The sequence below is a fragment of the Microcebus murinus genome, chromosome 7, assembly GCF_040939455.1.
Source record: "Microcebus murinus isolate Inina chromosome 7, M.murinus_Inina_mat1.0, whole genome shotgun sequence".
NCBI lineage: Eukaryota > Metazoa > Chordata > Mammalia > Primates > Cheirogaleidae > Microcebus > Microcebus murinus.
Window position 1 is genome coordinate 62,074,723 of NC_134110.1, and position 26,776 is coordinate 62,101,498.

At 36.9% G+C, this 26,776-nt stretch overlaps 1 protein-coding gene across 2 annotated transcripts in view; it reads left to right on the forward strand.

The window, feature by feature from the left end:
* Positions 1-5,106: 5,106 nt before the first annotated feature.
* Positions 5,107-26,776, forward strand: part of RNF19A (ring finger protein 19A, RBR E3 ubiquitin protein ligase) — a 51,721-nt gene continuing 30,051 nt past the window's right edge. The window contains exons 1-2 of one of the 2 annotated variants that reach the window (XM_076005125.1): positions 5,107-5,370; positions 7,590-7,671. The gene's annotated coding sequence lies outside the window, so the exon portion shown is untranslated. The remainder of the gene's footprint in view (positions 5,371-7,589; positions 7,672-26,776) is intronic. The other variant, XM_012762024.2, reaches the window with a different exon arrangement.

The window sequence follows — 26,776 nt, forward strand, 5'->3', positions numbered from 1 at the left end:
AAGTATAAATGCATAAATAGTATATTCTATTGTTTTTTTGTTTTCAAACATAGTTTTTACTAAACAAAATATTTACATAAATGATTTTGTACTTAATGTATGATTTTACAGCCTTGAAAAAAAACCTCAACTTTGTTTTCAAGATCTACCGATGTTGATGCATGGAAATTTAGTTCATTCATTTATTTTTATTTTACCATACACAGCCATCAGAAAAAAATTCATTCATTCATTTTAACTACGAGATAAATGAGTATTTTTATACATATCTCTTTTGATATATGTAGAGAGTTTCCCTAAGGTATATACCGGGGTGGGGATCCTGTGGCTTGAAGGCCACCTGTGGTTTTCGAGATCCTTAAGTGTGGCCTTTGATTGAATCCAAATTTTATAGAACAAATCCTTTTTATTTTTATTAATATGTTTTTGTTTATATTTTATCTTTTTATTTTATTTAAGTGAACATATTTAAAATACCAAAGAATAAAATGAAGTTTCAACAAAATAATCCTCCCAGACTGACTGGCACAATTAAAACATTAGTAAGCCATAAGGACTAAATTAATGATTGCTACACTCATGATTTAGTTCTAACTTCCCCCACCTGACTGGCGCCACTACCACAGAAGGCTGGTTAGCTAGAATTTATGGGGGTAGAATAGGCCAGACTGTTATCACCTTTTGAAAACAGTGTACTGTGTTTCTGTTTGAAGTGGAATTTGTGAATAGCAGCACAGCTCAAATGTGCTGATTTAATTGTCTGATTAACAGCTCATCATGTCAAAGAAGACCAAGATAATGCTGAAGGAAGAAAACAGATTTTTTAAAATGAGGATTGGGAATTGCAATATTATCTTGTTTCTGCTAAAGGTAAGATGATTTTCTTGCTTTGTGATACTGCAATAGGAATATTAAAGAAATTCAGTGCTCATCAGCATTATAACACTCATAAGGATCACAAATATTTTAAATTAGAGGGAGAGGAACAAAGATGAAAAGCAAAAACAAAGGTAGTTCTTTCAAGCAGCAAGAAGACCTGGAAATAATGCCACTGAAGCAACTTATAAAGTGGCTTGTATACTTGGGGAAAAAGGGAAGCTGAATCATTCAGTGATGTAGAAAGAATTTATTGTGGAAGTTGTAAGATGCTTAGACCCCGATAACGTTTCAAAGCACAAACAACTGCTTCTTTCAAGGAGAACATAATGATCAGCAGCAAGATTTAGCCTTTAACTCAACAGAACAACTTCATGCAATACTTCAAGAGGAAAATATATATTATTCATTTGTATGAATCAACTGATACTACTGACTCAGTGAAGTATTAACAGATCCAGATGCTCTCATTTCTTTTTATCATATCCCGCATCAGCAAAATCTCTTTGCTAAAGCTACTATTTTAAGTGACACTTTGCATCAAGCTATAGGTATTGTTAACTACATGTGTGCAAATGCAACACGACATCAACAGTTTCATAACATGCTAAAGTTGAAGGATGAGGTATTCAGCGTGGATTTGCAGTATCATTCTAAAGTGCATTGGCTATTGCAGGGACAGGTGTTAGCCAAAATTTTTTCTCTGTGAGAACAGATGGTTCAATTTTATGAAAAACAGAATCAGCAATATGAATTATTGAAAGAAGCTTTCTACAGGAATGCAGCATTTCTGTGTGATATCATGTCAAATCAAAATGACTTGACTATTTCTTTGCAAGGTAAAACTAAATCTGTATATGATACGTGGCAAAAAAAATCCAAGCATTTCCAAAACAGCTATCTTTTTCAAAATACTTCTTCAAAAGGAAATTTCGGATGAACATTTTCCCCAGTTAGCAAAGATCATTGATGAGCAGGATCATGAATGTGAATCATTTGAATAATATGCAGCTGTTGTAGACCTAATAATTGGAGAATACAATGAAAGGTTCACTGACTTTGAGAATCATGACATCACACTCAAATGAGCATTTTAGTCTCACCTAGTTGATGTCACCAAAGCACCTAAAGAACTACAGATGGAATTGATTGAGTTCTCAGAAGATGACATTTTAAAGTCATGGTTTGATGCTAAGAAAGATCCAATTGAAATACGGACAAATGCAGTAGAATACCCAGGCCTTCAGCAACATGCCCAAAGAATGCTTTCTTGCTTTTCAACCACTTATTGCTGCAGATCTACATTCTCCTACCTAACCCAAATCAAGATGCTCTTAAGGTCACACACGATTGATACCTATCTAGAGGATCAACTGAAACTGTGGACCTCCATGCTATAACCAAATATTCCAACGCTTTACAACAGAGAGCAGACATAAAAAGTCATTAAAAGGTTAGTTTACTTTAAAATTAACAAATAGTTTTCATTTTATGAAATGATTAAGTACACAGTAGTTAGATTTTTACAAAATAATGTACATTTTTAAGTATATCTAATTGAAGTTTCTTGAATGTAGCCTCATTTGATTACAGCTAAATTAATACGGCCTTCAAACATGAAAAGGTTCCTCACCCTTGTATTAGAGTGATTTTCCCTCTGTTTCCCTGCCAAGTTTATAAGCTACTTGAGGGCAGGGATGATGCTTTACCACATTTGTGTTTCCCAGAACCTAGGTAAGGCATGTCCCATGCATTGCTAAGCTTCTTTGCTTGCTTTCTTCTTTTCTCCCTTATGTGTCAGGCATTACACTCCTTGTCTTCAGCGTTTAGTGGGAAACACCTACAAATAATGATAATGCGGAGTTTTATACAGAAAAGTATAGAGGTAAGCACAAGGTTGCTGTGGAGTCCGGTAAGGTGGGCTTGACTTAGCCTGTCAGCACTGGTGAAAGACGATAAATGAGCCATGCCACAGGAGAGGGGAGGAGGAGTTCTAGACAGAGTAGCACCCACAAAGTGAGGTAGCGCCTACAAAGAGAAAGAAAGGTGTGTGTGTGAAAGAAAGAGAGAGAAGAAAGGAAAGGAGGGAGGATTTATAGAACTGCAAGCTTAGTGTGCCTAAAGGAATTTTCACTAGGACTGTGACACCAATGGAGGGGCTGGGATAGGGGTGAGAGAAGAGTATGAGCTCTAGAGTCAGACTGCCTGGATGGTCCAAATCCCAGCCCTGCTGCTTTCTGGCTATGTAACACTGAGCAAATTACTTAACCTATTGAGCCTCAGATCCTAATTTACTAATGGGGTAATAACAGTCCCCCTACCTTTGGGGACTCTTATGATAATTAAATGGCTTAATACTTTTAAAGCACTCAGAATAGTAGCTATCATGCAGTGTGCATTCAGCAAAGAATAGCTATTATTGTAACCTCATTATTCTCTTTCACTTCCACTTTTACACAATTTCGCTTTATGGCATATTACCACTATAATACACAGGACTTGGTGGTTAATTATGAATTGGAAATGACAGAAATGAGATTGACTGGGAAGAATCCTAGATTTCTGGCTTAGGTCTGGGTAAATAAAAGAAACAAACTTTGAGAAAAAGATAACAAATTCCATCTTGGACACCTTGAATTTGAGGTGCCTGTGGGGATTTGAGTAGAGATGTTCGATAGGTATTTGCTTCTTAATAGATATATGTTGGCCCTGTGAAGAGTTGGCAATCCTTCTAATACTTAGGAAGAGAAGAAAACCAGAAAAGGGATCTCAGGAAAATATGACAACTGTACACAGTGTAAGACCGTTCTCATTCTACACAACTTCTTTATTCAAACCCCCTTCCAAGCCAATGCCCCATCTGTGCTGAAATATTGTTTAACATGTTGATATATTTTTAAGAAGAATTATATTATGTATGGATACTGTTCCATAAATCCATTTAACTTACTATTCTTGTACTATCTGTAGGCTTAAAGTATCCCATATTTAAAATTGGTGGCAGCTTTCAAGTAGCATTTAAAGGTATATATAACAGCTTTAAAACTTCCCATAAATGAAAATAAACATACCCACAATTACTTCCTTTAAGATTCCTGGTCAAAGATACTTAGACCTGAACTGCCTGGCTTGTTCTAATTTTCTAATTTGTAAACATTTACTGGGTTACCAAAGATACCAAGCACAGTTTGAAATACCATGGCTCCGTGGTTTCTAATTTAAATTAGACAGACACACTAAAACAAGGATCGAGAGGGTGATATATTTAGTTAAGTAGCAGATGGCGAATGGACATTCTGTCCAGCATCTATCATATGCGTTTCTCAGTATTCTGCAGAAAAGTGATCTAAATTTTGAAGACAAAAACTAGGAGGAAATGAACCAGGCCCGGACTGAATTTGTTTATTCAACTAAGAATCTGTACCAACTCTTGTGTAGGTTAAAAAATTCAAAGGGTGTATGATTGGCTTAAAAGATATGAGTGGATGGGGGAAAAAAAGAAGCTGTATTAAAGTAATCCAGAATGTATAGAGATCAATAAGGACTGAACTAGAAATTCTGAATATGTAAATGACTTGATTAAACATAAAAAATAAAACGAAATAAAAGAGGTGAGTGGAAGATACTCTCTAAACTCTCACGCAGGGTGTTATTATGGTAAGCGCTGCTCCTAGCAGCCTGTGCGAAGACTGAGGACTATTAAAACGAAAAGAGGGCAGCAGCGGACGTACAGGGTGTTCCACTCTGCGGGACAGAACATTTCCTCGCCAGGGCGGGCGAGCGCCGCAACATCCCGGCAGTTCTCTCGCTAGGATCGCCGATCACGCAGGTGAACGGTAAGAACTCAAAGGAAAGAACGCCGTGCAAACGCCAAGGGCCAGGGTCCTCAGGTCGGCATCTCCCTCCACCTCGGGCGCAGCTCCGCCCACCCCCACCTGTGCTCGGAGGAGACGCTCTGGGGGCCCCGGAGAGGCGGGCAGAGGCACCTGCCCCACAGCCCAGCCCGCTGGGGGCGAAGTCCTGCGGCCCGGAGGGGCAGCAGACTGCCCTGCGCTTGGGACAGACGTCTGGGCCGCGCTCGGGGCCACCCGGGGGCGGCGCGGGGCGAACGTGCGCAGGAGAACGACCGCGTCCCAGAGCCGCCCGCGGCGGGCCGGTGGGCGTGACGCCATGACGCAGGGCGCGCGGGCGGGGCGGGGCGGCCGGGGCGGGAGGAAGGGGTGGGAGGAGGAGGCGGAGAAAGCGGGGGCTGAGGGAGGGGGAGCATGGCAAATGCGGCGCTGGTTCCTGGAGCCGCCGTCGGGCCACAACTGCGGAGGAGGAGTTCGGGAAAGCGGCCGTCGGGACCCCTCCCCTCCGCTCCCCCCGCCCCAGCTGAGAGGCGCTTGGGCGGGTCTGGCGGACCCTCCCCGTACTTCTCCGGCTTCTGCCGCCGCTGGGAGATGGGCCTGCTCGCCCGCCGCCCTGCGCCGCCGCAGCTCTGAGGAGTTAAAGGTACGAGCGGGCACCCGAGGAGGCTGCGCCCGGGAGTGGAGGGCAGGGCGGCTCCCGTTTATGACCCGAGGAGCTCTGGCCCGGCCGCTGCCCTCGCGCCCCTCGCCGGGACGGAAATGGATTCGGAAGTCTCTCAGGAAAGACGCCCCCTCCCGTGCCTAGCTCGGGGCCAGGGCTGGGTCGACTCTGGGGGTCGGGCCTCGGGCCTCGGGCTGGTTCCGGGTCCCCCAGCCGGCCCAGGCGCGGGCGCCTCCTGGGCCGCGCAGGCCGAGGCGGAGCGTGGGATCCGCCCCGAGCCCTGTCCTGGCGCGGGTGTCGGCGGACCCGGCGGCCGGCCCAGCAGTGTTGTGACGGGCCGAGGCGGCACTCCCCTCGAGCTCTCCCTGGCCCCTGAAGCGGGGGAGTCCTGAAGGCGGCTGCCGCGGGGAGGCGGTGGGGGCGGAGCGCATTCCTGATGGGTGAAATCGGCCCTAACGGGACCGATTTCCGGGCCTCAGGGCAATTCGGGGCTGGGGACGTTGCCCCCCAACCCCTGCTGCCTGGGGCGCTGGGGAAGGCTTCATCCAGGACAACCACCACCCTCTTCAAAAGCAGAAATTACACACACATAAAATGATGTAGAGTTGGAGTAAAGTGTGTTAATGGGGGTCTTCCGGGATTGTCTTCCCTATACTAAACCTCTGGGTGTTCACAGCCTCCACCAGCAAGTAATGCCACTATTTTTCATTTCCAGTTTTTCCAATCATCTCGGTTCCACTCTGCCGTTACTGTTTTTTCCCATTTCCATTAATGGGAAGAAGAAAAAGAAGTTTAGGGTTCATTAACCCCGAGACAAGGGCAGTAAATAAAAGAGGGAAGAGAGTGGTTAAGGCTATATATGGGAGAGAGAAAGGTTTAATTTTTTCCCATTGGCCCTTAGAGGTAGAAATAAAGGAACGATGCTTTACTTAATATTTACTATTCAAAATGTTGCAGAATGTTCTGTTAGGTTGACGTTGGAAAGGACAGCGTTTAAGTGCCGCTACAATTTTGAAACGTACGTGTTGGCTGGAAATGCTAGTTTTAAATGTTAGTAAACAGTGGAGGCATAAAACAATCCATTCCCTTGATCGGTGTCTTAGAATGTTTGTGATTTTTGTTTTTTTTGTAAGAACATGGATGTCTTTTTTATTTTTTGTTTTGTTTCTTTTCTTAGTTTAACCTAGATTTCATTGACGCTTTTGGTCTTGTATGAAGTCTGGCGGTAATGCCTAAGTTTTATTTTCAGTTTTGCCATTAACCATTTTAATGCGCATCTTCCCACTTCAGTTTATAATTCAAGCCATTACCATATTTGCATGTTTCTGTTTCTTTAACACTGAACTGTCTGAATTGAGTAGAAATGTAAATACTTCTCTATTTTAAAAATGGTGATCTTATTTTCAAATGTTCTTTCCTTGCTACATGCGTTCCATGGTAAGGATTTAGAATTAAGTTTTGGGACTTAAACCAAATTGTGCCAAAAAAAAAACCAAACCCACTTTTAAAATATGTTAATGTTCTGCTTCTTAATGTTCTCTTTTTTTATTCTATACAATTTAACTGAAGTAAATTTCATGTGTCCGTGGGAAATGTTTTAATGTCATTGCAAGGTGTCTTTCTGAGGAAAAAATTACATTTGGTAGCTAAGTTAGTGTACTTTTTTTTTAATATGTCAGACTTCCAAGAGGATTCCAGTATATTAATTTTTAAAACGGCAACATTATTTTAGGAGTGGAAACACAACCTAGTTCTTACTATCCAAATAGTAGCTACTTGAAATATTGTTGTCTTATTTGGGGATGCCTCAATTAATCATTAGAGTTAATATAAAGAACTGTCTATTTAACGTCATGTAGGGTGTTGGAATTTATTTTTTAAATACTGGTGGTAATTTGTTGAATTTTTGATGTCTTTTTATTTGACTAAATAAAACCATATTATGTTTTACCTAACATATGAGAAGCACTAAGATTAGTATCAGCTTTTTTTTTTTTTTTTTGAGACACAGTCTCACTCTGTTTCCCAGGCTAAAGGCCATGGCATCAGCCTGGTTCACAGCAACCGCAGTCTCCTGGGCTCAAGTGATCCTCCTGCCTCAGCCTCCCAAGTCGCTGGGACTACAGGCATGTGCCACCATGCCCGGCTAATTTTTTGTATATATATTTTTAGTTGGTCAATTAATTTATTTCTATTTTTAGTAGAGACGGGGTCTCGCTCAGGCTGGTTTCGAACTGGAGCAATCCGCCCACCTCGGCCTCCCAGAATTCTAGGATTACAGGGGTGAGTCACCACTCCCGGCCAGTATCTGCTTTTAAGATACTTCACCATCTTGGTGGAAAGTAAATACACTTCCCAAATTTGAACATAAGTGAAGTCATAAAGCAGTATTTTTGAAGTTATGAATGTAAGACACTTGGGGTCACCACTCCTTTAATGGGATTGTATTAAGCATATTATTTAGTATTGAGACTGTTAGATGGAATTAAATATGGGTAAAGGCAAGCTTTTTTTTTAACCATTTGAAAGAACCTGTTGTATATTATGGCAGGTCCTGATTTTATCTTAAACATCTATTTAGATTTATCACAGTAATTCTTCAGTTTCTAATTTCTCCCCCGCCCCACTTTTTTTTTTTTTTTTTTTTTAATCTGGAGGGCACTGAGGATTGAGAAATGTAGTTTTTTGAAATTTCCAAGAATGGAAAAAGAGCAAAATATTTGTGATAACACGTAAAAGCCCCTAGTCAAGTGCTGGACACAGAGTAAGCTGGAGATAAGTTTTGTTACATTTGCATCTGAGTTGCTCACTTATATCTTCTCTTTTCAGGTTATAGGAAATCTTAGAGAATTGTTTCTTGTTTTTCTAATGCTACTAACAAGTGATGATAGTATAAAACATAGTAGTTTTATACTAAGCATATGTTCTTTTATATTTTTGTATTGTTTAGGCCAAGATTAGGCCACCTTGGGCTGAAGGCCAAAGTCAAGTCGAATTTCTAAATTTATATTTGGTTGCATATTGCACTGTATTTGGCAACCTAACATATCATAGGAAAGTAGTAGTTTAGTGATTGTCTGAAAGGACCCGTGATCATAGATGGAGTACTTTGGCTTCAAGGCTCAGGTTTGACTCTTATTTAGCAACGTGTTAATCTGATTACTTATAGAGAATAGTTAAGTTTCTTTACTTAGGACATTATTTTCGCCAAATAGGAGTAATTATTATTTTTCTTTGGTCTTTTTTTCTTTTTTAAAGTCATAATATGTCAGTTCTTTGTTAACTGACAGAAAATATATAACATTGAAACAACACATGTGCATAATCATACCTGTATAGCTAAAGACTGAAGGAAAATATTTCTTTGCTAAACACATCTGTATTTCAGATGGTGGTAGATGTCAACCAGAAAAAGCTATGAAGTCATTTTGGGTGTTTCAAACTTGGGTACTTCATTTGCTTCTCAAAGCTATCGTCTGTCAGTGATACTTTCTGTATTAAAGTAGAAGGAATTACCACCTTTTGATAAAGTAGGTTTTGCTTGTATTGCTCTGTCTTTCGCTGTCAAGAACACCTAAAGAATTATTTTGACTGGTAACATTGTTTTGAAAGCTATGTCATTAGTTTTAAAACCATTATATAGTCTAGTCCTATCAATGTTATCTAGTATTTTATTTTAAGAATCATTTACTAGAGAATTGCTACTTGTTAATTTGTACTAGAAGTCCTGTTTGGGAAGGTTTTGTTATGTGAAAGTCTCAATAAGACAGAACTGATAAGGAGTTGTTTTAGTCCTCAAATAAGTTGGTGCATTGAATTATTGATATGAAACAAAACCCAGCTCAAAAATCACCCTAGTTTAAGCCCAGAAGAAACTTCAAAACTCACTCTTTGGTCCAAAAAACAGAGTTGGCCCCATAAATTTATGTACACTTAACATTTTTAACCTCTGTTCTACTCCAGAGACCCCTGAGCATAAAAATAGCCTTGTTATAATGTGAATAGCAGGCAAGTTGCCATTTGTAGAGACTCTGGTGTAAATGAGCCATGAGGAGGGAGCCAAACTAGTTAAAAGGGAGGAGCATGAAACCAGAAGAAGCTATTGGAAATGCGATAGTATTAGGCTTCCAGATAAATACTATATAGCATATTAACATAAATATTGTATCACAAAAATACTGTCATTAGTATGAATCTATTAATTTATATTTTGCAAATTGTAAGTATTGACATTTGCCCCTCAAAATGGTAACATTTTCTACATTAAATCATTCTTGTGCATGATCACAAATGAGATAATATATGTGAGATGTACAGTAGAAATGTAGGAGATAATGCAAACTCAGTGATGGCAGGGACCGTTTTCTTTGTTCATTCTTAAGGTCTCAGCACTTAGCATAAAGCCTGACAATTATAGGTGTTGAATAAGTATTTGCTAACTGACTAAAAATATCTACAATGTAAGGTATTTATTTTATAACTTTTTCTCCAGCAGTGCTGCCTAGTAGAAATATAATGTGAGCCACAAACATGATTTGAGATTTTCTAATGCCAAATTTAAAAAGTAAAAGGAAACAGATGAAATTAATTTTCATAATATATTTTATTTAACCCAACATATCATTTATATAACCCCAAATGTTATCATTTCAGTATGTATTAATAGTGATTTTACATTGTCTTTTATTCATACTGAACAGTGTAGCTCTAGGGGCATTTTGTGTGACTTATTCCTTTCCATAGAAATTCTTTGTCTTTTGATCTTTTTGGTAGTCTTTTTCTGACTGATTGACATGTCTTTTGAGGCCAAATACAGAACTGCATATGCCATTGAATTGGAATTATTGAGTTAAATTGAAAGTCAGGGCACCTGTCTTGTCTGCTCTCAGTTTTACATCTCCCCCAAGATGACTTTGTGCGCCACTCTCTTCCCAGTCTATAAAATGAGAGAGAATGTGCTATCATCTGTTTCATTTGATTAATATAAATTAATTGTGCCTTTGAAATACTCTGAACTACTCAGACAATACTTACAAGAGAGAGCTTTTGATTATTAGTAACTTGTCATAGCAAGGCTCGGTATAAAAACAAAAGGAAGAAGTTCCCATGAGACTTACTTATTGAGTGTGCTGTTACCTACCACTTTGGAATCAGTTACAATAAATAAATCAATACAAGATGCTCTTGTAGCATATATAATCAGGAAAGGTGACTAGGTTGGTTCGAGCACATTTTAAACCTCTAATCTAATTATTGCCTGAACTAATTGTCCTTCAGTTTTTGTTTATATGAAATAAGTGGGACTTGAATAAATGGACATCCTCAAATCAAAATCATGAAGTGGGTCCTTTGGAAAGAGGGGATGGGGACTGGTAAGTAGTGTGATTGGGAAGTGGGAAAATAAAATAACCATTTAGAAAAGCCTGTCTTCTCAGGGTTATGTGATATATATATAGCACAATGATTGTAATTCTTTTATCCAAACCGAGGGTGGCAGTGGTTACCTCATAAGCAGTTGAGAGACTTCTAGTTATATACATAGCCATATCAAGAAGATGTCTCCTTACAGCTATACCCTTTAATTTTAAAACAATTTTTTAAACCATGGACAAACATTAAATATCCTTTGGCTTTTTGCATAAACATAGCACACTTTACTGATGTCCTTAGCAAAAATTTCTGGAACCATGGTTTAGTAGGTTGAATGGTAGCTCCCAAAAAGGTAAGTTCACATCCTAATCCCCAGGAACCTGTGAATGTTACCTTATTTGGAGAAAGGGTCTTTGCACATGTAATTAAATTGAGGACCTTGAGATGTGATCATCCTGGATTAAACAAGTAGCCTCAAAATCCAGTGACAAGTGTTCTTATATGGGAAAAGCAGAGAGAAATTACAGAGGAGACTCAGACACACAGAAAAGGAGGAAGCAGTGTGGCCACGAAGGCAGAGATTGGAGTGATGTAGCCACAAGCCAAGGAATGCTTATAGCCACCAGAAGCTGGAGGAGGCAAAGAAGAGATTTTCCCCTAGAGCCCCAGAAGGGAACATGGCCCTGCTGGATTTTGGACTTCTAGCCTCTAGAACTGTGAGAGAATAAATTTCTGTTGTCTTAAGCCACCCAGTTTGTGATGATTCTTTATAACAGCCACAGGAAATTAATATACAGTCAATAGTCTTCAGTAAACCAAAGATCTGTGCTTATCTTTGTTTTATACCATGTGTTGTAACCATCAGAGATTAAACAATCCTTTCTTTAGAATTCATATGCTTTCTTAAAAATATCAGAGGAAGTATATTAATAGTTTCTAGTCTCAGTAGGCTTAAGAAATAGATTATATCTTGTAAGAGACATTTTGTTATTTTTATTTGTGTCATTCCTTTCCTCTCTCTCCTAACTTGCATGTTCTTTGTTCTTTACATGGTTTTTAAGATATAGTTGACATTTGGGATGGGGGGTGAATAACACACTAATAGGGATAAACTAACAGGTTTTGCCTTCTTAAGGTATAAATTCCTAAGTGGTCCTCCTTCCATCTTTTCTATCTCCTTTACTGGATTCTTCTCTTCTCTCCTACATCTTAACATTGGAATGTCACAGGGCTCAATCCCTACTTTTCTGTATTTACTTCCTTGGTGATTTCATCTATGCTCATGATTTTACACATCATCCATACAACAAGTCAACAACCCAAATTTACATCTGTAGGCCAAACGTTTTTTCCTGAACTCCAGGCTTGTAAAACCAGGTGTTTGGATATATATTTCCACCTTGAGAAGGTATCTCAAATTTAAAGTCTGAAAATGATCTCCTGGTCTTGGCTCCTTCCTAAAACTTGTTCTTTTCAAGGCTTTCTGCATTTCAGTTGATAGCAGTTTCAGCCTTCTGGTTAAACAGGCCAAAATCCTCTTGTAATCCATCAGGAAATCTTAATAGTTTTACCTTCAAACCATGTGTCAAAACATATCCTCATCACCATCACTGGTGAGTCATCGTCCGTCTTTCTCTTAGATTACTGCCAGTCTTTAAACTGTTCTCCCTACTAACATCCTTGACCCCTACTTTTCTATTCTTAACACCAGAATGATCCTTTTAAACTATTCAGATTCTAAACTTTCTTTCACATCCTAAGCCCCCAAAGTTTCCCTCTCACTTAGAATAAAAGCGAAAGTCCTTACAGAGGCCTGTATCCCCATACAACTTGGCCTCATTACATTCTGACCTATCACATATTCTTTGCCTTACTCGTTTCCTTTTGGCCACATTCTGGCCACCTGGCTATTCCTTGTACATATCAGGCACATTTCCTCCCTTAGGGCCTTTGCAATGACTGTTCTCTGTGCTGTGGATGCTCTCTCCCCTGATTTCCACATGGCTAACTCCTCCTCCAACTCCTTCGAGTCTCTGCTTACATGTTAACCTTTTCGATGAGACACTGATCACCCTGTTTGAAATTGTCCACCACACATACACAGATCTCTTTTACTCTGCTTAACTTTCCCCCCACCTTCTAGCAAATAGTCACATCAAAATATTTAGGTAAAGTATTTAGAAAATTGTAAACTTCTATATAAAAGCAAGCAGCAATTTTTAGTGGTGCTTATTTTGTAATTACTGACCTAAAATGCTATGTGGAGATAAGATAGGAGTTTGGCCTTGAAAGAGGAATAGGACTTTAGCAGAGAAATGGAAAAGAGTGTGGTAGGCAAAGACAAAGGCATAAGAAAAGTCAGGGAGATGAAACTATGTATGTTTTGTTAAGATAGTTAACAAATAGGTCAAATGGCTAGAGTGTCAGGTTTTTATGTAGAGCAGTAAGAGCCTAAGGTTAGACTGTGGAGGGCTTTGAATGCCATGTGAAGCTTGAGTTTTATTTTTTATCTGTGGAAAACCAAGGGATATCTGTAAGTAGACTTTAACAAAGAGGCTAATGTCATAATTTAGACAGCAAGTGATTAACGAAGGCCTACTCTAGAAGGTAAGAAAGTAAAAAGAGCACTGAGATTTTGGCTCTGCCATATTAGCTATGTAGATATATCTAAACTGGTGCTATGCAATAGAACTTTCTGTAGTGAAGGAAATGTTCTAGACCTGTGCTGTCCAATATGGTAGCCAATAGCCACATATGGCTGTAGAGCAGTTGAAATGTGACTAGTGCAACTGAGGAACTGAAATTTAAATTTAATTTTAATTAATTTAAATTTAAATAGCCTCATGTGGCTAGTGGTGATATATTAGATCTAGTAGCCATAGAGTTTAGTTTTCTCACTTATAATATGTAGAAGTTAGAATATTTGTATCGCCAGAAGGATAGGTTCCACAGCCACATGAAGTTGGTGAAGCCTTCTGAGAAGAGCACATAGGTACTTGAGCAGATGTACCTGTGCCTGACTCGTATTTGTGAAATAGGTCCAGAGTTTGTGGCCTTTTCACTCTTTGTATCTCCATGACTTATTTAAAAGACCCACTCTGTCTCCTGATGGCTGCTTTTTCAAATTAGTCTTTGGATTGATGCCTCCCAGGAGTCAATTGTTAAATATCTCATTTAATAATATGTTTTAGAATTATAGTTAAACTGATTTCATTACTTTTGAATTCGTGATGAGAAAATCATAGCAATGATAAATTTTATGATTATTACCTGCTATGTAATTCCTACCTGGATTCTTCTGTTTTCTTTAGAAAGTATTCCCCTACTTGTTTTCTTTCTTTATAAAGTTAATAATATTTCCTTCGTGTTTGAGTTTTTATCTCATTTTGGGCCTACGTGTTTAGAGAGAGGCTAATATGAATGCTGTATATCCAAAGGAAAACAGACATATTTTGTATATTGTGCCTCGTTTCCCAAGAGATATTGTTCCTTTAGAATTACTTTATAATTTGAAGAAAATTTTAAAATAGGTGCTAGGACCTCTACCATATACCTCTTTTAGTTTGTATTCCACCTCCTTATGTACATATATGTCATAAAATTACATACCTACAATGATTTAGGTCACCAGAGGTCTTCTCTCCCTCTTGCCCATTGTTTTCTTTAGGGTACAGGTCCCCAGTCTTTTTGGCACCAGGGACTGGTTTCATGGAAGATAATTTTTCCACAGACAAACTCACCATAATGCAAAATCTAATGCTGCCACTGATCTGACAGGAGGCAGAGCTCAGGCAGTGATGCAAGCAATGGGGAGCACTTGTAAAACAGATAAAGCTTTGCTCGCCAGTGCTCACCTCTTTCCTAACAGGCCACGGCCTGGTACCAGTCCGTGGTCTGGAGGTTGGGGACCACAGCTTTAGGAGAAAGAGGCAAATGAGCTTCCAGAATTGGAGAAACTTCCAGAAAAAGTGTTTAGGGTAAAATTAGCCCAAACGCTTAATACTTCTCATTGTCCAAATAGTAGAATTATATTAATCCTGAAACTTGGTAAAATTTATTTTGCCACACTAATATTCATTCCACTGAATTTACTAAAACAGAAGAGTATACTAATACTTGAGAGAATTTGGAGACATTGTAAAAAGAACAAAAATAAAAATTATTTGTCCCAGAAAATCTTAATTATCTAATTTTAATTCTGGAGTGTTCTGTGTACTAAAACTGTCTATATATTTGTCTATTATTATCATAGTCTTTTAGAACTAAGGGACTTTAGAAATTATCTGGTCTTAATCACCTTAGTTTTCAAATATGGAAATTGAAATTCAAAAAAAGTAGACAAATTTGGTTAAGCTGTCATACTAGGTTAGTATTGCTAGGTTAGCATTTACCTTTTGTTCATCGGCACCAATGTGTATTTTAACCAGTTGAAGAAGAATTTTGACAGCTAAATACCTTTTTAAAAACCTATTTAGGCCGGGCGCGGTGGCTCACGCCTGTAATCCTAGCACTTTGGGAGGCCGAGACAGGCAGATTGCTCAAGGTCAGGAGTTCGAAACCAGCCTGAGCGAGACCCCGTCTCTACCAAAAATAGAAAGAAATTAATTGGTCAACTAAAAATATATATATACAAAAAATTAGCCGGGCATGGTGGCGCATGCCTGTAGTCCCAGCTACTTGGGAGGCTGAGGCAGTAGGATTGCTGAGCCCAGGAGTGTGAGGTTGCTGTGAGCTAGGCTGACGCCACGGCACTCACTCTAGCCTGGGCAACAAAGTGAGACTCTGTCTCAAAAAAAAAAAACCTATTTAAAAACTTACATGTCTCTGGGCATTTGATCATACCTGGCATTTTGCATTCTGCTTTCCCTACCATTTCCCTATTGGTATATTGTTTGTCTTTCTTATCAAAGAGGTCCTGGAATGAGCTAGCCAAAATGTTTTTAATCTTTTTATTGGGAAAATGGAATGAATAATGCTTTTTCCTTTCTGCAGCAGCTTACTTTTTGTAATGGACTGAGTAATGAGTATTATTTGTAATGAATCTTATTAAAACTACAAAGCACCATTCTGTTTTACCTTCTAATTGAGAATAGGCTTAAATAGGTAAATGTGGCAGGTGCATGTTTGTGAAGCTGTTTAAGAAATAGCTCTTTGGGGAGACTTTGTGGCATATGGGAATAGTTTATTCTGAACTTTTAGTTTTGTTTCTAGGAGATCATAGAAACTATCTTAGGATAGAACCTGAGGTAATATATTTGGGTCTTGGTAAGCATTTATTTTCCAAAGAACTTGCTGAAAACTAATATTTGCCTACACTAATTGATCTGTGAATTATCCCCACCTCCCTTATTTATAAGTAGTTGAGTTGAAAATATTTATTCCATTTTTAATATTAGAAAGACCACTTGAGTTAGGTTTGTACTAGCTATATAAACATGAGAACGTTATTTATATTTACCTTTGAGAAATTCATATACTTTAAAATGTATTCCAAACTCCCAGTGGCTAACCTGATTATATTAGAAAAGTCATTTCAGAGCCAAACATTTATTTCCAATCTAATGTGTAATAATCCTTCTGGCAGTTTTATTCAGTAAATGCTTTATATACATTTGTGCTGCCTTCTCAGATATTTATAGTACTTATAGCTAATGTTGTTAAGTGATTAATATGTGTGCCACACTTTATGCTGAATTCTTTATATGTTATTTAATCTTTAATCTGTGGGCTATAGTACTGTAGCACTATTATTCCCATTTTATCATTGAAGAAAATGAGTCTCAAAGGCTGAACATGAACTCGAGATATGGTGATTCCAAAGTGCATGCTTTACTTGCTCAATAACATATATCCTATCATTACCCTATATTTGTATAGCATTTTAAAAACTTTTTAAGATATTCTAAATTATATTACCTCATCTTATCTCCCAATCTGTCTTGCCCACTTTATTTTTAATAATTGTGTCTATAACAGTCCCAAAATCTCACAATAAAAATTTGTTTCTCACACAACAATGTAGAGGACTCAGGTATCCAGATTCCTTCTGTTTTTTGACTCTTCTGTCCTCTTAAGTTCTGCTTGGAGTCAACCACAGGAATTAGTACATTTGGCTATCCATTGAGTGAAGAGAGAGAGCTTGATGGATGTTTGAAGGGATGATTTAGGGGCCAGTCCTTGAAAGGACGTGCATTATTATACTCAAATTTCATTGGTTGGCCAAGACTAATCATATAACCACACCTAGCTACAAGTAGAATGGAAAATTTAGTCCTCCTTTGTGCTCAGGAGGAAAATAGGCAAGCATGTAACATTATCTCTACCACAATAGTGTGTTCTCTGTTTTATAGATAATACAGAGAGGTCATTATTGAACTAAAGCCATAAAACCACTTGGCAGAGATCATAGAACCCAAGTTTCCTTAGGTATGCATATAATATGCTCGTGTTTCTGAGGAGACATTGAATAATTGAAAGGCATTTAGATTGTATTTCTAGCACCATTGCTGTTTTTCACATTGGATGTTAAATGTTTTACCTTTTTGTATCTGTTACATTTTAAATAGAGATTAATTGACTTTCCTTTTAAGAAATAATCAACTTAAAAACGTTTTCCAGTGGTAATTGCCATTTTAAGTGAAGGTGACATAAATGGCATTATAATATATATGCATATTTATAATTAGCTGCCCTTTGAATATACAATATTGATTAACCTTTGTTTGATTTTTGTTTTCAATACGTGTGATGGATTACTCTAGGAAGGCCATCTATCTATGTAATATTTATTCTTACATCATGAATCAGAGATATTTGTTTAGGGATGAAAGTTGTTTGTTTAACCTTTCCCAAAATTTAACTCTTGTGGAAAGAGTTGCAGCCTCAAATCTTAATGGAATAAAAGTATTTTCTAACTGAGCTCATAATTGGTACACATGAATATTGCACTAATAATGTATAATAATTAGTGAAAGCAGAAAAGATTTACAGAAACTGATGTTAACTTTTACTGGCAAGTTAAATCTGACATATCAGCAAATAACAGTTAACCTTTTGTTATACTTTAGACTCCTTGGAGAATCTGTTGAAAACTATGGATGTATCTTACTACTAGAATATACACATATTCACAATCTAGTATATAATTTGAGATTTCATGAATTTCTTTGAAGCTGGTGTATGCACTAGTGGTTATTTTTAAGCATTTTAAATTTTTTTCTAAAAACATGATGTGCCTATTATATTTTTAACAGGCTGTATGTTAAAGAGATGTTTAATAAGTTAGAGTTTTTATAGATAGTCTGTCTTCTTTAATATTATTTGGGCAGCAAGAATTATGCCTAGAGAATACATTGCTGGCTGGTATCTGAATTTGGCAGCTATATTAGGGGAACATATTTATTAGAGGAAAATATGGCATTTGCAAATTTGAGGTTGGCAAGTTAAACAAGTCTTGTAAGTAAGCATATAGATTATGACTGACATAACTTAAAAATAACTTTAAACATTTAAATGACCTTTTTGAGTAATAGCAAACCTCATTATAATGAACTTTAGTGATTTATCTCTGTTAAGAAAAAACCATATGAAAATCCAAACAGTTTAATGCCTCAAACTTCTTAATGATATGGTTCAGATTTACAAAAACTCTACTTACTTTGGGTCAAAATTAACTTGTACAGAAATATATCATTTCTAATACATTACTTCTAGTTGTAGGATAATCAAAGCATGGCTTATGATAATTATTTTATTTTTTGGTAATTAGCTGCTACATTAAATGGTACATAGCCATATTTAAATTTGATGAGGTGTTGATTGCAACACTACATATAGGAGACACTAAGGAAAGACAGATACTTCCTTTCCTCAGTATCTTAGAAACCTTTATTTAACATGAGAGGCAGAGCAAAGCCAAAATAGTGAGTCAAGTTTTGAGGATTTCTCCCACTGTTTAGCTACAAATACTGGTTCCTGAAGTTATGCACAGCGAACTAAATGAGTATTCTGTATATTGGATTCTTTGGTTAGATAACTAGTGATTCTTTTTGTGCAACTTAAATTGTCTACCAGAGTGCTAGGGTGTTAAGAAAACCATTGTCACTGTGAAAAATAGAGGTGCTGTCAAAAGTATGTATTGTCTATTGGGAAGAAACCTTTAAAATGAATTTTGATAAATATTTTGTTAGATTATGGGACTACCATATATGCCCAAATATAAGTCAAGTTTTTTTCTTTAAAAATTTAGATCCTTGCAAAGTTGTTCATGTTACTGTTTGGGAAAGTGAAGATCTGAAATATCTCTTGAGTTCTTAGTTTAGAGGCACTAACATGAAAGTTCCACTGAACAGGGACCTTGTCTATTTTGTTCATTGTTGTATATCTAGCACTTAGAAGAGTATCTGGCACATGATAGTCACGCATGTGTTAAAGGAATAAATGAATTAATACTTACACAGGTTACTTGGAGCAAAAAGGCAAAAAGTTTAACAAATATAATTATTCCTAGAAGACCTTACAGTTGCAGGTGTTGGATAATTTAATAAAACCTTTTAAAGATCATTTTTAAAAAGCAGTCAAGTAAACGGTTATATGGGATCATAGATGCATACTTAAACTTAGGCTAAGATTTCTTGTGACAACATCCTATGCAAATTTAAGAATACTGTATCTCAGAGCCTAGATGAAGACACCCTTTGGAAAACTGCCAAATGTTTACAAAAAGAATTTTTTTATACATATTTCCCTACGAGGCAAAGCCCTTGTAGCACAGGGCTACTAGAACTCAAGCAGAGAGACAGTCTTATTGGCTTGAGGTGTCAGGATGGAGTTTGGGATGATTAGAGTGGCTGGAAATTGAGTGGATAAATTCCAGAGAAGAGGGAGTTTTAGCAGGATAGCCTGAAAATCTGTGGATAAACTCCCATCACATACCTAGTTGTCCCCTGAAATGTGCATGGGAGATTCTGATGCATTCAATGGAAAGTAATAGCTGGAAGACAGAAAAAGATGAATAGAGATTTTAGTTGCTGCCCTCTGCAAGGAAGACAGAATTTGGTATATATTCCCACTAAGGTAGAGGGACTTGGTAAACATTTATAATTTCCACAGAAATACTCTAAAAGAGCATAAAACCAAGCCTTCACCACTTCCAGCTGATTAGACAGTGATTTAACTGCCAGGTACAATAAAAATCATCACTCTTCAGGAAAAGATAAGAGATTCTAGAGCCTCCACAACATATCTTCTGCAGTCTCCAGTTTATATAAGAAATTACTAGACATGTGAAAATGCAGGAAAATGTGGCTCGATGTCAAGACCTTCCCCCCAAATAGGTAGCAGATTCTAAAATTAGCAGAGTTAGCAGCCAGACTTAATATTTTTAAGGACTTAAGGAGGAAAATATGATCATAATGATTGAACAGATGGATAATCTCAGCAGAGAAATGGGAACTGTAAAAAAGAGCAATTATTCCTGGGATTTCAGTGCTGGAAAAAAAAAATAAAAAAATAAAAAAAAAAAAAAGAGCAATTAGATATTCTCAAACTGAAAAGTATAATATCTAAAATGAAAATTTCACTAGATTTAACAGTAGATTGGAGATGACAGAAGAAAAAGTTGGTGAATTGAATATGGATCAATAAAAATTTGCCAGTCTAAAAATGGAAAAAAAAGATTATGAAAAATGGACAGAACCTTGGTGGCCACTGAGACAAAATTAAACTGTCATACAAATAATTAGAATTTCAGAAGCAGAGATGAGAGAAATACAGTAGGGTAAAAAAAATTTTAAGGAAATAATTTTCCCCAAATTCCTTTATTCAGTTTAAATCAACTTCAAACCTAAGAAGTTCAGTGAACTCTTAGCAGCAGAATAAATAACAAGGAAAACCATATCTAGGCACATCATAGTCAAACTGCTGAACATAAAAGATAGGAAAAAATGAGGTTGTGTGGGGTGGCTACACCTCTGGGTGTAGCTGTCTGAGTACTCTGGGAGGCTGAGTCAGGAGGATCACTTGAACTGAGGAGTTGTGACCAGCCTGAGCAAGAGCAAGACCCCATCTCTACTAAAAATAGAATAGTGGCCTGCACCTGTAGTCCCAGCTACTCGGGAGGCTGAAGCAGGAGGATTGCTTGAGCCTAGGAGTTCAAGGCTGCAGTGAGCTATGATTGCACCACTGCACTCCAGCCTGAGCAACACAGCAAGACCCTGTCTCTAAAAAGAAAAAAAAATGAAGGTGAAATAAGGACATTTTTTTCAGATAAACATTAAGAGAATTCATTGCTAGGAGACCTGCATACCAAGAAATGTTAAAGGGAGTTCTTGAGGCTGAAGGGAAATGACACCAAATGAAACTCGGATCCACAAGAAGGAATGAAGAGTACTAGAAAGTAAATAGATCGACAAATAGATTTCATCCTCCATAAACACTTTGTAATGGAAAACTTTAAAGTCCTGAAAGGATAAAGCTATCCTTTGGTAGTTGTGATTAAATTAAAATTTTATTCCTCTGTGCTTCAAAACATCACAAAATAAAAGGGCAAGTGTTTGGACAAGGTGAACAGTTTTTAAAATTAAAGGGAACATTACTATTCCAGTATAATAATGTGCAAAACCTATGAACAAATAACTAATGTTTAAATTGTTTAGTAATCAAAGAAATGGAAATTGAAGTACATAGCTATTAAAATAAAGGATACTGGTGAAAATTCAGGGAATGAAGCACCTTTCTGGCTTGTGGAAGTACAAATTGGAACAAAACAGTTTGGTAGTCCTTTTCAAGAGAAGTCCATACCACCTAGATATAGGAGATTCTTATACCAAGAGGTGGCTTATCATATTACTGGGGAATCTTGGGAAAAGATCATTATTCAGTGATTGGTGTTGAGATAACTAGCTAGCTATTTAGAAAATACATTTTGATCTCTACTTATTCCTAACATTAAACTGAATTGGTTCAAAGATTTAAGCAAAAATAAATAAATAAACTATAGAATTATCAGGAAAAAACATGAGAGACTTTAAAAAATATAATCTTGGAGTGGGCAAGTATTTTCTAAGGCAGGTGTAGAAACCAAAAGTCAAAAGAGAAAGATATGTGAATTTGAGCACATAAACACGTTTTGAAATTTTCTACATTGGAAATTGCCATATAATCAAATGCAATTTTTTAAAACATGTGTTTGACACATGATAGCAAGGTTCCTTCATATAGAACTAGGTCTTATACATCAATAAGGAAAAGTCCTGTAGCAGGATAAGGAACATGGGGTTAGCTCACAAAAAGTGAAATGTAAATGAATTGTAATGAAAAAATACTATTAATATTAATAAAAATATATTAATAAGAATTAATATTAATAAAAATGTCTTTCCCATCAAAACAAATATTATTCTTGGTTTCCTAATCTCACAGATACATAACCATTAAAATTAAAAAATTTTCTTTTTTTTAATTTTAATTTTTTTTTTTTTTTTGAGACAGTCTCTCTTTGTCGCCCTGGCTAGAGTGCAGTGGCCTCATCACAGCTCACTGCAACCTCAGACTCCTGTGCTCAGGCGGTCTCCTTCCTCAGCCTCGCAGTGTGCTAGGATTATAGACTTTAGCCACCGTGCCCTAAAATTTTTTCTCTATTCCTCATCTTCCATCCTCTCAACATAAGCATGTGCTGAAGAACTTAATAGGATATTACGCTTTTGTAATGTAGAACACATCATTTAGAGAATCTTTTCTTTGCCTTCTTTCATGACTCTTTGACTTGAGTATAGGATAGCTTCAGGCTTCAGTAGTGACCAAATTTGTGATTAGTAGAAATTGCTGAGAATTCTCGGCACCTATTCCCTCTTCACTTACATAAAAAAAGACTTAGTAGTCCTCTTTCTGTTCTTTTCAACAGTGCTAGTAAATATTGTTGCATGCTACTTTTATTACATGTGTATTTTAGAGGTGCTAAATACATCTGGATGTCAAACATTTAAAAAAAGTGAAAATTAGAAACTGTAGGTACTCTTATATTTAGTATTTAGACCATCAGCACAAAATTATTGGATTTTCTCCATATCTTAACCTTTTTGAGAAGTGACAGAAGAAACTTAATTTTAGCTGAATAACAGACACAAAAACAGATATTTGACCATATAATGAGATTTCCTCTCAGGAAGTAAATTTTTTTTGTCTGCAAACTTTTTGCTCAGCCTTCTCTATTTCCAGAGTACCCTCTAAGAGTCATAAGTCATTTAGGCACATAGGTGGCTTGTTAGGTGCTACTAAAGTATTTATGGTTATGAAATGTTTACTGGTGCAGTATTTCAAATGTATAATTCTTGATGTTGTAGAGTATCGAGATAGTTAACATATTTTATGAATCCTGTAGCACTTGTGGGGTAAAAGTTTCTTTTCACAGTTTAAAAATCTGGATGTAGTAAGTCTGTATGGCTTAATAAGGATCATAGAGCAGCAGCAACCCGAAAGCATCATTTATTTGGCCAGTATTTATTAGGCAGTTTTTACAAAGTATAAAAAATAGCATGGTGCTAAATTAAATGTATTTTATAATGAATCAGTACAAGGTTACCAGTATTTTTACTCAATCTTTGATCCACAAAGTTTTGACATCTTTGTTTTGGGCCACTCCTGTTTCTTAATAACCCACACATAAAATAGTAGGAGTCAAGAAATTTTGACTTTAAAGAGGTATAAACACAATGGACTGGAAAAGGTTAGGTAAGCAGGTTCAGGTCTTTGTCCTTCTCAATACCAATTTTAGGTGCTCCTCTTCAATTGAAGTACATAAAAAGGTCAGGAGTGGGGCTTCTTTTTGTGTGTGTGTGTGTGTGTCCACATAATATCTTTTTTTTATTTCAGCATATTATGGGGGTACAGATTTTAAGGTTTCAATAAGTGCCCATTTCCCCCCCCTCCCCCCACAAGTCTGAGTCTCCATCATGACCATCCAGGAGTGGGGCTTCTTTGCCAGTAATAAAACTAATACTCCAGCTAGATTCTTTAGGGGAGTGAAAGTATATAGCAGCAATTGGCATGGAGTTTTGGGTTACTTGCTGGAATGGTGCTAGACTGAGAAAGAGAGGGAAAATGAAGGACATTTCTCATGGCTTAAGTAATAGGTTAACTGGAGTTTCTTATGACATTGCTGTTAGAGAAGTGTCTCTTTTATGATTTTTAGATAGCTAGTTGAAAATTCTACTTGTATTTTACTATTCTCTTCTATTTTAGTAACCAGACTTTTCTAGCATCTTTGGTTTTGAATCCATACTTTTATTTTAGGGGGAAGGGATTCCACTAAATAAATAGTGATAACATCATGGAGGCTATATTAGTCAAGGTTCTCCAGAGAAACAAACCAATGGAATATATATAGATAGAAAGAGATTTATTATGATTGATTCAGGTGATTGCAGAGGCAGAGAAGTCCCATGATCTGCCATATGCAAGCTAGAGACCCAAGAAAGTTGGTGCAGTTTTAGTCCAAACCTAAAGGCCTGAGACCCAGAGGAGCCATTGGTATAAGTCCCAGTCTGAGTTCAAAGGCCTGAGAATCAGGAGCTCTGGGGCAGGAGTAGATGGATGTCCCAGCTCAAGCATGGAACAAGTTTACCCTTCCTGTGTCTTTTTATTCTATTCAGGCCCTCAGCAGATCAGACAATGCCCACCTGCATTGGTGAGGGTGATCTTCTTTACTCAGTCTACCTATTTAGGTGCTGATGATCTCCTTTAGAAACACTCACACACACACCCAGAAATATTTTACTGGCTGACCTGGGTATCCTTTCGTCCAGTCAAGTTGACACATAGACCTAACCATCACAGAGGCCAACCTAAGTTGCTTTTTTCTCTTCACTGCTTTTCTTCATGCATTCTTATCAATGACTTATTGCTTGACAAATCCTTGTGATAGTAAATTTATATATAGCTGGGACTATGGGCATGTACCACCATGCCCAGGTAATTTAAAAAAATTTTTTTTGTAGAGACAGGGTCTTGCTATGTTGCCCAGGCTGGTCTCAAACTCATGGCCTCAAGTGATCCTCCCACCTCGGCCTCTAAAAGTGCTGGGATTATATGCATCAACCACTGTGCCTGGCCCGATTTTTTTGTGTCTCTTACGTCCATACCATGGGTTGTGTTAAGGGGTACCTTGCCGGTACCTACAGTAATGAAAAACAAGGAGCCTTGTTTTGGGGCCAAGCCTATATAGGATTTTATTTTTAAGTGAATGTTTTAACAAACTCTCTTTAGTATTAAAATATCAGTGGTTCTTAGCCAGAGTGTACAACCAAATTACTAAGGGAAATTTTCAAAATATACAAGTTCTGGACCCCTTCTCCAGAAATTTTGAATTGGGTAGCTCCAGGGTAGTATACAGTATTTTGTTTGTGGGATTCAATTACTTATTTTTTTTAACTATAATAGATATTCATGATATAGTTTTAAACTTTGCAGAGGCAGAAAGTGAATGCTAAATACTGTACCCCTCAAGATAACCATTGTTAATGGTTTCTTAACATATTTTCCCAGAAATTATGTATGTATTATATAAACCTGTGTGATTGTGGTTTTTCCTCCCCTATAAATGGGCTTATACCATATGTACTATTAATATTTTGCAGTGATCATTGTTCATTCAGCATTCTATTGGAGGATCTTTCTGTATCATTAAACTTAGAGATTGGTTCATTTGAGTGAACTGTTGGAGACTTAAATTATTTCCAGGCTTTGTGTTGGGGTTTTGTGTTGTTTTTGTTTTGTTTTCTTGCTTCTATCAAGTAGGCTGCAGTGAATTTTCTTGCACAATACATCTTGTACATATGTATCTTTATATCTTCTGCAGAAGGATCTTTTACATGTAGGATTGCTGATCAAAGAATATTTCCATTTTAAAGTTTAATAGATAATGCCAAATTAGTTCCCCCAAATTATGTTGATTAGCACTTGTCCCAACAATATGTGTGATGCTTCTTTCACTCACCAACGCTTTACAACCTTTGTTGATCTAATATGCACAAAGATGGTATCTAATGTTTGAATATTTGTAGTATTTTTTTACCATATAGTAAAATTTATCATATTCAAATTTTTTCTTCTTCTTTGAGGCCTATTTATTTGCAATGTTTTGGGAAGGATTCCTAGGTAGGATGACTATGTATTCCAGTTTGCTTCTGTTATCTCAGTTTAAGTATTAGTACTTCCTTCAGTCACTCTTATGTAGTGTTTGTCTGGGTAATAAATTACATAGTTATTGAATTTCTAAAACTGTGTATTTGGAAAAACTCCCCAGGTGATACTGATCAAGTACCACTGGTTTAATATTTTAAATGATAAATTCTTAATACAAGATCCAAGATGGATTCCTAATTCTTTTCTGTGATACATATATTGAACCTTGGAGTACAGAAAGTATTTTGACATGCAAGACAAAGTAAAAATACATAAAGAAGAAAATATGCAGGTAGACCTAATGTTATACTCTATATTTTCCTCAGACTTCAAGAGGAATGCTGCAAATAATAGGAAAATATAAACTGATAGGCATGAATAAAGTTTGTCTGAGTGAAATGTTTTTCTAGAAAACATTTGTTAATTGTGTCAGTCATCCAAAAATGCACATTAATCATTAGGCTGTGGGTCAGTGATTTATTGCAAAGTGAACATACCTTTGTAACTACTACACATACTACACATTAAGAAAGTTTTCTTTGTGGCTTCCCACAAAAGGTAGCCACAATCCTTCCTTCTAACATTATAGATTAGTTCTGCATGTTTTGAACTTATATATAAATTAAATTATAGCACATATTCTTCTGTATGAGATTCTTTCTTGTTTTGTATTTAGCAGTATTTTTTCATTTTCATTGCTTTATAATATACCAGATTGTGAATATGCCACAAGGTTTTATCCCTTCTACTGTTGATGAAAATGTGTGTTGTTTCCAGTATTTTGATTATTATAACTAATGCTGCTGTGAACATTGTTATGTATGTCTTTTGCTATATG